The 15087-nt window shown below is 31.7% G+C and overlaps 1 protein-coding gene across 4 annotated transcripts in view; it reads left to right on the top strand.

Annotated features, from left to right (window-relative positions):
- LOC138127029 (uncharacterized) overlaps positions 1-15087 on the top strand; it is a 104775-nt gene that overhangs the window by 3058 nt on the left and 86630 nt on the right. Inside the window, exon 1 of one of the 4 annotated variants that reach the window (XM_069042881.1) lies at positions 3261-3423. The exons of 2 other annotated variants lie outside the window; for them this stretch is intronic. The gene's annotated coding sequence lies outside the window, so the exon portion shown is untranslated. Of the gene's footprint in view, positions 1-3260; positions 3424-6507; positions 6647-15087 lie in introns of those variants that run through there. One more of the 4 variants, XM_069042882.1, reaches the window with a different exon arrangement.

Raw genomic sequence — 15087 nt, 5'->3', positions numbered from 1 at the left:
ATTGGTGATTAAATTTATTACGTAGACTTCCATAACACCCGGTATATGTTTTATTACAATAATACATATTAATTATAATTTTAGGAGATCTTTTAGTTTTATAAAAAACAAGAAATGCTTTGCAGTGGCTCCTTCACAAACTCTAATAGGATGCGCCTAGAATTGTCAACATATATACAGGGTCCCAAAAGTACCGCCTTTCCTTGAAGGTGAGTCATCTAGAAGTGTTATGGAGTACTGAAAAATAGTTAAAAAAATTCAATATCTACTTCTACGGTGACTCCTGAAATGCTTGAGCGCGTTCACAGCAACATGTTTAGATACAAATGGGGAAAATTTTGAACATTTATTTTAATAAAATAATTTTTGTTGAAGTGTTTGATTGTTGTGTTACCTCTCAAGCTCATCAAAATGGTTGCCTAGGTATTCAGTAACACAATGCTATTACGTATTTTTAGGTAGAGGTAATTCTCAGGTTACAGCGTTGCCTTTTTTATATTTTAAAATTGCGTATACATATTTCCTAAATGGAGGGTCAGGATTTAAAAAAAATATTTTTCCAGCACTCTACCACATCCCTAAATGATGTACCTTCAAGGAAAGGCGGTATTTTTGGGACAACCTGTATAATTTGTCCAAGGAGAACTATCATAACTCTATAAAAACATTAAATAGACCCAATTATAGAGATAAGATAGTTTTCATGGCGCAAAGGATAGTGATTGTACATTATCAAGTCCAAGTGCAGTTTCATCTCAAAATACACAATTCCTGAGATCATAATATGCTTTTCGTTGGACACGTCGAAATAATTCCAATAATTGGAAGCCTTAAAATTTTGCCATTGACTGACAAGGAGCGACATTTTCTAATGTTTCTAATCAGATAAGCTTGTAAATTTAGATATGAAAAATAATATGATCTAAATTTGAATACATTTTGTGCAAAACCTGTAAGATTCCTTCTCAGCTATTATGTACAACGATTTTTTTTTCGAATTTGGACAATATAAGCAATTTACATCATTTAAACTTTCTTATAAGTAAAAAATAACACTGGGTGTTATGTTATGTGCCCACTCTTACATTAAAAGTAGGTGGATTTTACTACAAAAGCCAAAGTGGATTGATAATCTCCAGCTACTTCAACTTCTTCTCTTTAACTTAAAATTCTAATTTAAATAAAAAGTGAGGAACTTTTTAGAATGGCTGGTTAAGATATTTGCCTTATTTACTCGTATCTACTTCAATCAGAAGCGAATGCAGACTAACGTCCAAACAATACTTCACGTTTCGAGCTCTAAAAACATTTAACTTTTGCCAAAAAGAGATCTAATCCACATAAAGTAAGATGAAGCTTTTTTTACGATGTTCAGCATCATTTCCAGGAAAAAGCAAGAATATTTTAACCTAAAAGGAGGTCATTAGGGCTAAAATCGACGTATTTTTGGGAACTTTTCTTTAACTACACTTGTTTGTTAGTTAGTAAGTTAGGGTGGACTCTTGTAATCCAATTTTGACCCATTTCCACACATCCGATGGACGTGAAACTTTTCACACATACATACATAGTTCCGATGACAAATCAATATATTATTTATTAATGGTAGAATTTTGTTGGGCGTGTGTGAAGTAATTTGATTTAATATAATAAAAGTTACAAGCTTTCGAAAGACTAAAAATGATAAAATAATATACAGGCTGTATTAAAAAAGGCACATAATATTTACATCATCAAATGCATTTCATAAATTTTAAAGCTATTGCAACATTGCACCTAAGCTACAGCGATTTTTCGAACTTGAGTAAAGCGAGAAACTAACAAGTATTGTCATTAATGTCATTTTTGATAATAATAGGTAATTTAAAAATAATTCTGCAAAGACCAAATTCACATTCGAATTTTTTGTTTGCTGTTCACCTAGATTCGGGGACATAAATATTATACGCCATTTTTAATACACCCTGTATAAATACAAATAATTTCAAAACAAACTTTTATTAAAACTTACCAAAATGTACTAGAAAAGAAAAATGATGAAGGCCTAGTCACAATATTTTTTTTCTTTTTAGTACATTTTAATAAAAACTTGTTTTTATATATTTTTTATTTATACAGAGTGTCCCGAAAATGGCGCACCCACTACTTACTACCTGATCGAGGATGTTTAAATGTACATGAAAGACAAAAAAATCAATTATTGCAAAAATTATAGTACAATGTAAACAAAGATATACTGGTACATCATTACCTTGCAGTGTTGCCTTAGTGAATTGAAGGTAATTTTTACGATTTCCTAAACTTCTAAATTCTCTATTATGCAGAATCGGATATTGATAGTGAGTGATCTTGTACTTCGTGATAATATTATACGATTAGAGCTAGTTTTCATGACAATTTAATACATTTATTTCAAAATAATTGACCTATTAAGTGCTACTTTCAAAGACCGCCAAATCAGCAAATAAGTCCAATAGAATTTTTTTAACATTTTTCTCACGTTTATGGTAATTTCTTTTACACCGTAGTGCATCGGAAGTGCGCCATTTTCGGGACACCTGTATATTATTTTATACATCATCTTATTAACATATATCTTATTAACACATATCAGTTTCTTTCGATAAAAGTTAGTAACATTGATGACAAAACGTAAACGTTTTTGGCGCAGTATTTTCAAAATGTGGTTAAAAATGCAACAATTTTCGCACATCTGAACATATCATACTTAATAGGTTAAAATGTACACAGTCATTTTTGTTAATTTCCAATTTGAGAGACTCGTCCGAAGCCAGACAGGTACAGCTATAATCAAGTATGTAAATAAATCGACATCAGGTTGATTACATAACAGTTTTTGATAACAATGTGTAAATTCCACGAAGCCGTTTCGATCGCCGACGTTCCACCGGAATCCTTCCTGATGATATCACCCATTCGACCCATCAAGGATAACGATTATCCCCAGACAATACCCCAATTTGCCGAAACCTCACCAAACCCCATCGCGATTGTGTCGAATTTGTTGAATCGCGACCATCGCAACACATCCGCTTTTTTCATGTTAATCGTATTCGCTTATTACGGTTCGGTTTTACTGACCATTACACCGAACGAACCCATCACCATCGCCCGCTGCCCATCAATTGCGTCCGTCTCGCTCGCAACTTCGCCTCTAATCAGATAAGGTGCGACGTGTGATCAAATTCAAGCGAAATTCCTCCTGACATGAACTGTGTGTAGTGTAGTATTATGGGTCTCGGCAGTAATAAACTTTTTAAAAGCTAACTGGCGTTCAGTTTAAACGTTGACCGCGTTTGTGAACGTTGTGATCTTGGATGTGGTCGAGTGTTCTGTGATGTCGCCGACGTTCTTCGTGGATTAAGCAACTAATGATGGGATTTAACATTTTTCCACCTCTGTGTAAGTGGCACGTTCTGCTTTTGGACATTCATTCGGAAATTTGATTATTAGATCGCGATCAAGTTGTGCCGGCAAAGCTGTCTCTGGAAATACTGTTAATCTTGCTTGTCAAAAGTCAAAAAGTAACGAGCCATCGAATCAATTTAAAAAGTATCAAATCTATTGGTTTCAATTAAACTGTTGGTGTATTGTTCAATTTACTGAGCGTACAGTGTTGACACAACAATATTTGTCGATAAACACACTATTGTACAGAATATATTTATTTTTAGAAATGTCATAATGTAAACCCTATATTCTATTGAGTTTATTTATTCTACATGTACGCAAAAACTTCTTGTTGTTATTTAATCAACAGTTTTCTACGATTCAAGATTATAACTATTACATATTTGTATAAGATATCTTATTATTGTTTGGGACAAAAAAATGTGTACTATTATATCAGATACGGGTGTTGTAACAGAAAGTAAACAAAAAGTTGACAGTCGATGTAATTGACTTCATCTTAAAAGGTTTTTCGTGTAGTGTTTTTTCCGAATTTGCAAATCATCTAAACATCACAAAGTTTTAATTTGTTGATTCATATTTAAAAAAATTCTATTGTATGTTGATAAGATTATGTTCCTATTAATGAATTATAAAAATGCTTTGTTTTTTGTTTATAAATGCCACAGGATTATGATTTGATTATATAATTGTAATAAGAATTTCTGTTTTAAGGACTAGATATAATTAAATTTTGTTTGTAAAGGAGATAGCAAATTTTTTACTTAATAGCCAACATTTAATCGCATGTGTCTTGCGAAGTATTAATTTAGGGTCATTGAATGTTTGTACATTATGAAGCTGATTTTGATAAGAAATCGCTATTGATATTTTTTATAGTACATAGTGATATTAGTCCTTTATCATCTACAGATTTTTTTTTTTTAATTCATAAAAAGGAATTTACACATACTTTTACTTAGTTTCGTGTTAATGGTACTAAAAAATTAAAAGAAACAAATCAGTAATTGTCTTCCATGTAATTTAATAAAATCAAAAAGGATAAAATTTTACATCGTTAACAGAACTTATTTATGCAAAGTAAAAGTTTTTTTTAATGTGTTGTAATTAAGATATCTCCAATAAAAAATTAAGTAATATGTATATGGATCTTAGTGGAATGTTGCCCTTTTACTTTCGTCAAAAATGAATTGTTTCGTTTTTAAATAAAATCTCTTCATGGTCAATACATTAGAAAATTTCAGAAATATTCAAATTCTAAAACTCCTTACTACACATGAGAATTAAGAAATTTGCAATCTTTTTCAAAGCGAGAAACAGTTTTTTGATTCACTTTTTTGGACAAGATTGTAATTACTGTGTAGATACCACTTTTATAAAAAGATCATATCCTAGTGTCCTTTAAAACTGATTTTATTTTGAAGATTTTAAAATTTGCTATGCAGTAGTATGTTTCTTCTTGCAAGACTATATTATAATTCAGAATAAGTGGCATCGCAGTAGGCGTTGTAAATTCAAATTTACGTTGGCAGCAAGACCCTTGCTTATAATACCCTAGTTTCAATGCTGTTGGTAACCTTCGCTTTTAATTTGGCCTTGATATTATCAATGGAATCGTTTTGTGTTTATTTTCTTGTTATAATATTTGGAATTTCCTTCTTTCATTTATGAAAAGTGTATTATTTTTCTGGGGGTATCTCTGCTGTGGGCGAAAACAATGTCAAAATTATGTAACGCATAACCTCAGAATAAAGTAATGACGGTTTCACATGTTTGGAAATTTTTTTTGACATAACATAAACCTCGCTTTAGAGAATCAACCTACCGCGATGCCACTTATTCTGAATTATACTATTGATTTGAAGCTTTTACAAAAAATTCAATACATACTGCAATAGGTAGGTGCACTCAAACTTTTTAAAATGCATTTTAAACAAGTGGAAAAAAATTAGAATGAAGGGAAATTAGTTCCTTGGAGTCTTCGTTGAAGCTTGGCGCAGAGCACTTGCGAACCACCTCACAATTTATGATGTAAGAATTTCGCAGTTTTTGTGGGAACTGTTCGCGAACGAATCTGTTCCAAGGATGCCAAAAGAAAAACAATTTTTATTTGCAATTAAAAAATTAAACGTGTCCAAAATGTAATTCAAATTAATCCTATGATAAGTAAAGATGACGAAGAAAACAAAACGATAGAACCTGGATTAGTTGTATTGGCATTGTGCAACAACAACAAATATTGTTTTATTATTCAGTGGAGTTTATATTCCAAAAGTGTCACGATCAGTGCAACACCTATAAGATCACCTTGAGAAGATTATTTTAATACGTACCTGCTTATTACGAGGAAAAAATCTTCACAATTATCAAATTTACACCTGAGTTATGATTTTCGTATTGTCTGGACTTGTAACTCAATAATTTTGTTGGTCGCCTGTTACTGCTGTCCTTGAATATAACTCCAAAATTATAACGACAGTGCTAACACTACCTACAATTAGTACGTTGTAACTATACAAAACATGCGTTTGACATAACCTACTAAAATACTGTATTGTAATCAATTTAAGAAAGTCATGTTTCAGTGCCTTGAGAACACAATTCACAATTAAAAGGAACCTCAAAAGATCAAAAGATTTTTATTCGAGGTATAAATAACGTGCATGTGTAATATACGAGTATATCCACAATTAATTTGGCGGCTAAATTCAATTAATTTATATTCAGTCAATAATTATCACCGGCGATAAATTTAATGGACAGGTTGGCTAATGTTGTCAACGTGTCACCACATACATTCAGCCAAATCATTAAAATTACAATATTTCCAGGAACGAAATTATCATTTTGTGTTCGTTTTATTGGTTATTAACAAATGCACGACAAGTATGGTCAAGAACCTTTGAAACAATGAGCGTACATGATCCTAAAATATTTATGGCACTCGTTATCGTTTAATGACTGACTATTTATTTTGAAATTATTTTTTCAACAGAAATATATTTTATTCATTGTGTACATTCCTAATCTTTTGTCACTTTTTTATCGTGTGCTATGTTGAAAATTGTCAATTCGCTGCAAACTTGCTTTATTGTTTTCAAGTAGATTCGAGTATGCACACTATTAGTGACACAATGAGATTTACTTATTGAACAGATTCCGGTCAAAGTTTAATGTGACGTTTGTGTTATAAAGTCACAAAAATTTTTGTACCGTAAGTAGAGTGCAGTGTGATATAATATTCGTTGCATACACATATTGTTTATTGTTTTGGTACCACAAAAGATCAGGATGTGTAAAGAATATTTTATTGTGCAACATGAAGCAACGCACGTACAGTTTTTTAACCCACATATTATTTATGCATCTGCAATGAGCGTCCTTTTATTTGCAGCAACTTGGACATTGTCCTGTCCCTTATTTGTGGAAGTATCGGGTGTTCATTTAAATTTATCCTCAAAGTAGGCGTTGAAGAGTCGATTGCGATCGCACCACAGATTACAGATCACGGAAGAGCTGTTTAAATCTAACCTCACTTTTTGCGTTGTTTGGGTTTTTATTCTGCAGACTGATGAGTTCACAATTGACTCTTTGAGGATACATTTAAATGAACACCCGATATTATTATTATATTGGGTAGCAAGAATTGTATACGCTTTTTTCCTTGTATTATGTATTTGACGTTTTTGTTCAATTGTAGTTTTTCTCATTATTATTATATTCCATAAAAAAATTCCAATATTTTTACATATCATCGTCTCTAACCACAAGACAATTTAGTCAATTACTTACTTAAATAATTTTTGTGATCTAACATAATCGTTACCATAAAATCATTCATATCGAATAAAGTAGATTTTATGTGTCATAAAAATTGTTACTATTCCAAATAGTAGTATACTAAAGACAGACATCAAACGTAATACTTTGGTAGTTAACTATGTACTTGATTTGAATATTGTCCACACAGTCATCAGTTGCAGTTTCAAATAATTGCACTTTGTGTTTATTGCAACGAAAAATTGCAATTCCTGCCTTGAGTTAGATTTTTATAGAGAAATTTGAAAGTAAGAAATATCCTTCAAGATGTTTACATTTCCTGAGGTTATCGCAAAGTCTTTAAATACTACGTTCGAATCAATAAACATCGACAACTAATTTGTTATAAATTTGTTTTATTGTGTCGGAGCAAATCATTTTAATAATGAACCGGTTTTGATCAATTAGATAACATTGTTTATTTTCTGCAGTGCCATTTAAATCATGTTCCAAAGAGAATGCACGATTGAATTAATTTTTTTAATGTGCCTTAACGTCACGTCTAAAAATGACTTAGCTGTTGCACAAATCAAAATATTTTTATCGGACTAGTTTATCACTTTCGACAGAAAATAAATCTGGCAATGTTTTTATGAAACATAATGAAAGTGTGAATAACTAATTTTACGCAATAAAAAGATTCTCGATTTTAACACCGTTAGAATTTTAAATATGCAAAGTTTGACTTTGACACGGTTTTATATTGCTGCACAATTACAAATCCAAGATTTGAAAAATCTCATTGCTGAATCTTTTTTCAAGTACTTAATTCATTTGTGAAAAGCTGAATGATAACAAACAGACGGAGAACAAGGCCAAAACTAAAAACGTTCAGTTTTAAACTAAAAACGTTCAGTTTTAAACTAAAAACGTTCAGTTTTAATACAACAGAAGTACCAAAATTTTAAACGATCTTTGATTAATATCATTTTTTATATAATAATCCTAGAAAAAATGTAATGCAAAATGTAAATTTTTTGTCTGTTTATTTCTACATTCTATTTTTTACTGAAATTTATTTGGATGTGCCAGTTAAGCGTCAGTAGATTTAAGGTAGCGAGCGTTCAAAAAAATGCGCTCAAACAGGGTGTGGTTTTCTGTCTCTTTTACAAACACAGATTGTCTGTTTGGTTCGGTACGTTTTCACATTTTCTTTCGATGCTGAAGTAAAATTCATCATGTGGAATCGAAAAAACCACGAAAACTCGTTGGTCAGTTCTTAAATGAATTTGCAAAAGAAATAATTCACGCCATTATTTGTTGGATGAATAAGTGACGTTTTACAATTATGGTTTGACAGTTAATGAAGTAATGTCACAAGTACGTTAACAGAAATTAAAAAAGCAAGCACCAAGCCACTTGCTTACACATTTTTTGAACACTCTTTATCACATTTATGCATTTATATGTGCAGTTTCTGGTATAAATGTCAAATAAAATTTTATGTCTCTTGATTATTTAATTATCTTGTTTTTTTTTTAATTCAACTTAATACTTCAGCAGCTAATAACGATAATTAACAACAAATTAAACTGGAAATTAGACGTCTCTATTTATAGAGCTTTAAAATAACCAAATTAATTTATTTGGACAAGAATTGCAAAAAAATTAAATGCTATACTGAAAATACATTCGTTGAACTTAATATTAATAAAGTTTATTGATATCTTAATTTGTTGATTATAATGAAAACTGACAACCTACAATCCTTATCGAAAGTCTCAGATCAGCTTACTGTACAATGGAAATTTTTCTCGTTCGCGACTCTACATCCAAGTTCTTATATTAAAAGCAATTATTACTGGCACAAGTGACCCGTATCATTACGAGGGCGTAGAGTAATTTTATTAATTTATTTTGACGGTCGACTTCACTTTTAAAATTGCCACAATAACCAAGAACTCGATGCTGATTACTACTTTTCTTCCCTACTTTACAATTCACTTAAAAATTGTTGCGCTGTTATGACACTCTGATTGTTGATCAAAAAAATCGTAAGGTAATTTATATGCAAGAATTCAGTATGAGCAAAGTTTACTCAGAACTGATCGTGACATATTAATCCAGGCAATTATCGTTACCTTGCCGTGTACGTAAGCGTGTAATTGCAATTTTTTATCCGAATTAAATTGAAAATAATAATTCGGACATTAATTTTATAGCAAATCGAACGGTCCTCAATCTGTGTAAAAACCACCTGTACTGTTATCTTGTTAAGTTTTTTGGCTTTAAAATGTGTTTCTGACATCACCGGCGTAATGACGTCAAATATGTCAATGCTGCATCATATTTATAGTTAATCTTAATCTTATTAAACTGATATGTCTGTAATGTGGGAACTTTTAGGTGCACGTAACGAATTTAAGTAGTAGAGCCATTAATTAACCACTGATTATAGCAAATTAGGTTTCTAAATGAACGATGCGTAATCAGTAATCACTGACTTGGAAGGCACATAATTAACGCAAACCCACTTTTTTAAAATATGTAATGTGCCTAGATCTTTTCATATCGATAAGATTTCGTGTCATTATTTTCTCAACCGTCAACATACTTATTTAAAATTTATTTTTGCCATTCTCGAGTGGATTTCATAAATTAAAATGCATGGGGAGCTTCACGGTTGTTGGTATTATAATCTTTGGTGAATATAATATTTATCTTGTCATTTATTAAATTTATGCTGGGGGTTTTATTCCTTGAAATAACACTGAATTAAAAAAAAAAACTTTCTCGTCTTGGTATAACAAATCATTTTTGACGTTCTATAGACGGCCTTAACCCTTAAAATCCCAATGTTGAATGAATTACTTGCCGCATTTAACCCTGTACTTTACTTGAAATGTGAGTTTAGGAAATACATATGTTTATGCACAAACCTTTTTTTAAGAAGATTTGTTTTTGCAATTCTTTCAGCCGAACTTTCAGTTCTCTACAGCAGAAATTACTTTACCTTGATACTTCGTATTTTTTACATTTATTCAACGGTTGCTACGATAAAACTGAGAGGTTAAGAATCTGTAAAAACTAAATAGTCATTGTAATTGCTTTGTAATAAAATTCAGAGACCAATTGTATCGGGTGTTCATTTAAATTTCTCCTCAAAGTTGGCGTTGAAGAGTCGATTGTGAAGGCACCACGGATTACAGATCGCGGATCAGCTGTTTAAATCTACCCTCACTTTTTGCATTGTTTCTGTTTTTACTCTGCACACTGAGCGTTCACAATCGACTGTTCACGCCAACTTTGAGGAAAAATTTAAATGAACACCTGATACCTAATAATATCATTAGTGGTTACTAAAGGGCTATTCCTTTTTTATTTTAAAAATGCATAAAACAACAAAAAGTAAAACGCATCTATTATTAAGTATGTATTTGTTCGAAAAAGAAACTTTAAAAAATAATTTGCGTGAGTTGTAAGTATCAAAAAAGATGATTTTTGGGAATAAAATGATAAAGTTTTATTTCATTAATCTTTCATTTTTTTTAACTCTTCTGTGAAAGAAAGCGAAATTTTTTACCATTAGAATTTTCTCGCTATCTCTTTTAGTTTTCTAGATATAAGGGAAAAAGGAAAAAAGCCCCTTACATTTAGGAGTAAATTTCTTGTACCTAGGTTTCGAGGATAGGTAACCTTCCTTGTAAGTGAATAAGGTTAGGTTTATGATTTACAGTTTTTCTTTTTTTTTGATAGAAAGAATTTAAAATTGTACCATATTTTGCTATTTTTAGTGCGTAAAACATCTCTTTATGCCAATAGTGAAAAAAAAAAATGAAAAAAGCGTTAAAAAGTCCCGTAGCGTGTTATTATTTCACTTCGTTTTAGAAAAATCAAATTTTAGATTTGCGTTTTAGTGTTTGAGTATTTTTGTAATTGCAGACAGTCGTAGAAAAAATATTGTATGGAACTCATGCGTAAAGTTTTTTGCCAAACTTCCCACTCGTGAAGAAAAGTACTATTTTATGCACTCGTTTCATAAATGACTATTTAAGTTTTTAATCAAATGAAATTTTGATATATTTTTGACACTGTCTGGTGAAACGAAATTGGATTTAAAACGTTTCAGTGAAGCCGAGTTAGTTGCATTTTGATCATCATTAACTTGCTCGAATGCACAATGTGTGCTTTAAAATACCGATGAAATTGTGAATGAACAAGCCCTTTTGCGTGTGTGTAATGATCTTATAAATCCTTATATAAAGAGCTATTGTGCATTTTTCTACTTGGGACTTTCTTTTTTATGGGAAATAACGACTGCATCTGTTGCTTCAAACTCTTTATTTCCGTGAACAGATGGGAATGTCTATTTGTCTAGTTCTATAATGCACAGTTTGATTGAAATGCATTCGTAATCTTATCTACTCGGTCTGAGAATACTGAACACTTCCACACCTACTAGTTCTTCTAGTTATATAAATTTTTGTTGAAATTAGGTTAAAATGTGTTCTACAAATTAAACGTTTAGTTGCAATTAACAATTTAAAAAAATATTGTAGGTACTGTCGCGAGCAATACATTTTGGTCGTCAATGTCATTTCAAAACTTGGTTAGATTGTCACAAATTTAAAAATTTTCCCTGCCTGACTATGCCCATGTCAACAAAGTGTCAAAAAAATGAGCAAAAAATGACAATTAATGTCATACAACATGATGAAAGGTTATTATATTACAACTGTTTTACAATGGAGCATTTTCAATTGCGTCGAAGAATGACCTTGACGATCAAAATTTATTGCTCGCGACTGTACCTACTTGTCAAAAAAAAAAGGTTTTTGGCTAACATATTGATGAAAAAAAAAATCCATTGAAAGGCTTAATATGCTTTTTTTTAGAAATAAATTCCTTAACATCCTCGAGACTGTCCTGCTTCGGCCGCAAGGGGCCTCGACGGCAGTTTTTCTCTCGCTGCGTTAAAGAATGATTTCGTTGCCTTGATATACAAATAACTATTGTGGGTGTATTTTTTTTTTAATCTTTATTGTAAAAGTATAGTATAATTTTTCTAGATTTTGACATTGCAAAATATTTTAATTAAATAAGGGATTTTCTTCTCCTTCAGAACCCCCTAAATTTGAATTTCTGCACAAGGCGAGTAAGGAACAAAGATGTTCGTTTAATTTTTTTTTTGTTGTTGTTTGAAATGTGTTGCAATTAATCCATTAAATTGGCAACTAAGACGAGGGCAAATTATGAACCTCATGACTGTACTTCATGATTATTATTTGACCTACATTTCAATAAAAAAAGAACAGGAAAACTTTAATGGAAAACGCCCACTTCACTGCACTCCACAAAGGTTTCAAGAAATTTAAAATCCTAATTACCGAGCCAAATTATATTTTGTAGCTTTTCTACAAAATAATGAGCAAATAATGACTGTTTTCCCCACTTTTAAAATTTGTAAAAAATAACTGTTGATTATCCAGCGTGACACGAATGTCATGTTCTGGAATTGTGGAAGATAATAATCCTGGTCGTGCACCCTTCGTGTGTTGGTAAAGATAAATAATTTAACTATACCTTACAGACACAGGCACACATTAATTTAATGACCAACAGAGAAAATTTTAATTTTATCGATTTAAGATTTCGTCATTGCCGGTGAAGTCAACCCTGAACTATGATTTATTGCAGTTACTTGCATTTTTCACTTGTATGTGTAAATTGTATTGTTATTCCACTTTGTATCCAACACTGAAGAATAAACCTGAAGATTTTATACCATGCAATTGTTACCACAATATAATGCAACTTAAAACTTCATCAGAAGTACTTAAATCGTAATGGCCCAATTAGAAACTTCCACTTCGTGTTTACTTCACTCTCTAATGATAGTAATTACCGATAATCCTAATTTAAGAGAATTCATTTTTATTTCCTGCCGATCTTAGTCGGCTCGAAAGATGATGAAAGTTGCGTGACATTACCGAGAGTGTGTCGTTATCAACCCAAATATTAAACCTAGAGAAAATGTTCTAGAACTGTAGAGACAAGAATTTGCAATTTTGGAGCAAGTAGGATGAGGAATGCAACAACAGTGGACAACAGGTGTGAAGCATTAACTGCAGAATTTGCAGTAACCGGCGATAATATGTCGTTAAACACTAGTGTAGCATTTTACTAGCAATTCCTAGTTTTATTAGCGAGTTTCTTCTTGAAGATGGGTGCGGCATTCCGACTTTTAAACAAGGTGTCGATAAAAGGAACGTTTTAGATTGGAACGACAAAATAAAGCCTTGATCTTTCTCGAAGTAACAGCCTTTAAATGGTCTATTTCGGGCGAATTATTTCATTCGATAATTAATGGACAAAATTATAATTATTGATTTAATTTACAAGTCTGATACGTTAACTGTTTAATGGCAGTTTTACAAAATCGTGACCGAGAATTTATGGATTATTGCAGATAATGACGTAACTGTCTCTTTCTCACTATCCCTTTAAGATTCTCCAATCGAGCCATAAATCTGAACGATCGGTAATTGGGTATTTCGCGGTATTAACTGTGTCCTTTATTCGTGCTCCATCCCATCATAATTTACCGATTGTGAAGTTATTAACAATGTTAACGGTCAACTAGCTCGTGCTATTTTAATGGATTATTAATGACGAATTATCTACTTTATGGAGTAGATTTAACCCGGCTGTATCGTAACGGAATTGGAAATAAAATTTTATAAGCATTACGATTAACAACACAAATGACGGAAGAAGAAGTAGAGGACAGAGTCAAGTGTGTAATTGAAGTTAACGTTGCAGAGATTGATAATTGCCGGTCTTCAATTATAACTGGACAGTTTGAATACGTTAGAGAGAAAATTTTACATTCGTAATAACTGCAAATGCAGGTTTGCCGGAGATGATTAATCATAACATACATTAGGAAATGACTCGAGCAATTTGTTACTAATTCAACCGGTCTTGATTGGATATTCATCATTTCGCTCCAAAATAAAAAAATCATGGAGACAGCTCCTGTTACATATTTACTGGATTATTAGTATTTTTGTTTAGTTGTTGCACATTGCAACACGTTTGTAAAAATTAATCCAACTTATCACGTTTTCGCACATGTACCTATGTAACGTAAATAATTACACGTGCACGCACGTAATAAAGTCGACGATAAGGCATTCGTAATGATAGTAACGGTTTAGCTTGGCGCAGAAAATAATTTAGTATCTACATGGGTGCTTCATTCATTTACGTTATTTTATTCTTTTGTTAATGTTTAGCGTGTCATTGTTTCACCGTGGCGTTGTGCAAATGCATGCACCGAAATAGCCGAATCTTTAGAGTGCATTGAAACCAATTGCAGTTGCAATTTAAAATTTGCGTTTTGATGTTGATCTTTTTTAACTGCAGACAGTTGTAGAGTCCATTTTTTTATTATAATCCGATGAGCTTAGTCCGAATCAAGAAGTCGACATGACCTGCGTCTGCTTTCGACATTTGACAGCAGTGCATGGTTCTACCAATACATATTTGAAAATTTATTTAGGCAACATGAGACAGATATTGTGTTCTTTCATGCTTTCTTGGTATTTCTGCAAATTCATTCCTCCGTTTTAATTTTATCTTTCAAAAAACCGCTCCCTTCAGAACGCTTTTGATAACTATTTACATATCAACTAATAGGTCAGATATATTAAAAATTGTTGAAAACAGCACTAAACAACCACGTTTAGACTATCTTTCTTTCTTCCTAGATTTTGTTTCGGCAACGCCATGAACACAAAACAACTCTCTATGAATTAGTTTACCCCCTTACCTGTTCAGTCTTGCAAGTTTCCGTGCAATTCCAATATTATTTTTGCAATTTACAAATTCTGT

This window comes from Tenebrio molitor, chromosome 3, assembly GCF_963966145.1.
Source record: "Tenebrio molitor chromosome 3, icTenMoli1.1, whole genome shotgun sequence".
NCBI classification, from domain to species: domain Eukaryota; kingdom Metazoa; phylum Arthropoda; class Insecta; order Coleoptera; family Tenebrionidae; genus Tenebrio; species Tenebrio molitor.
Note: the sequence above shows the minus strand (reverse complement) of the source record. Positions and strands in the feature narration are given on the sequence as shown.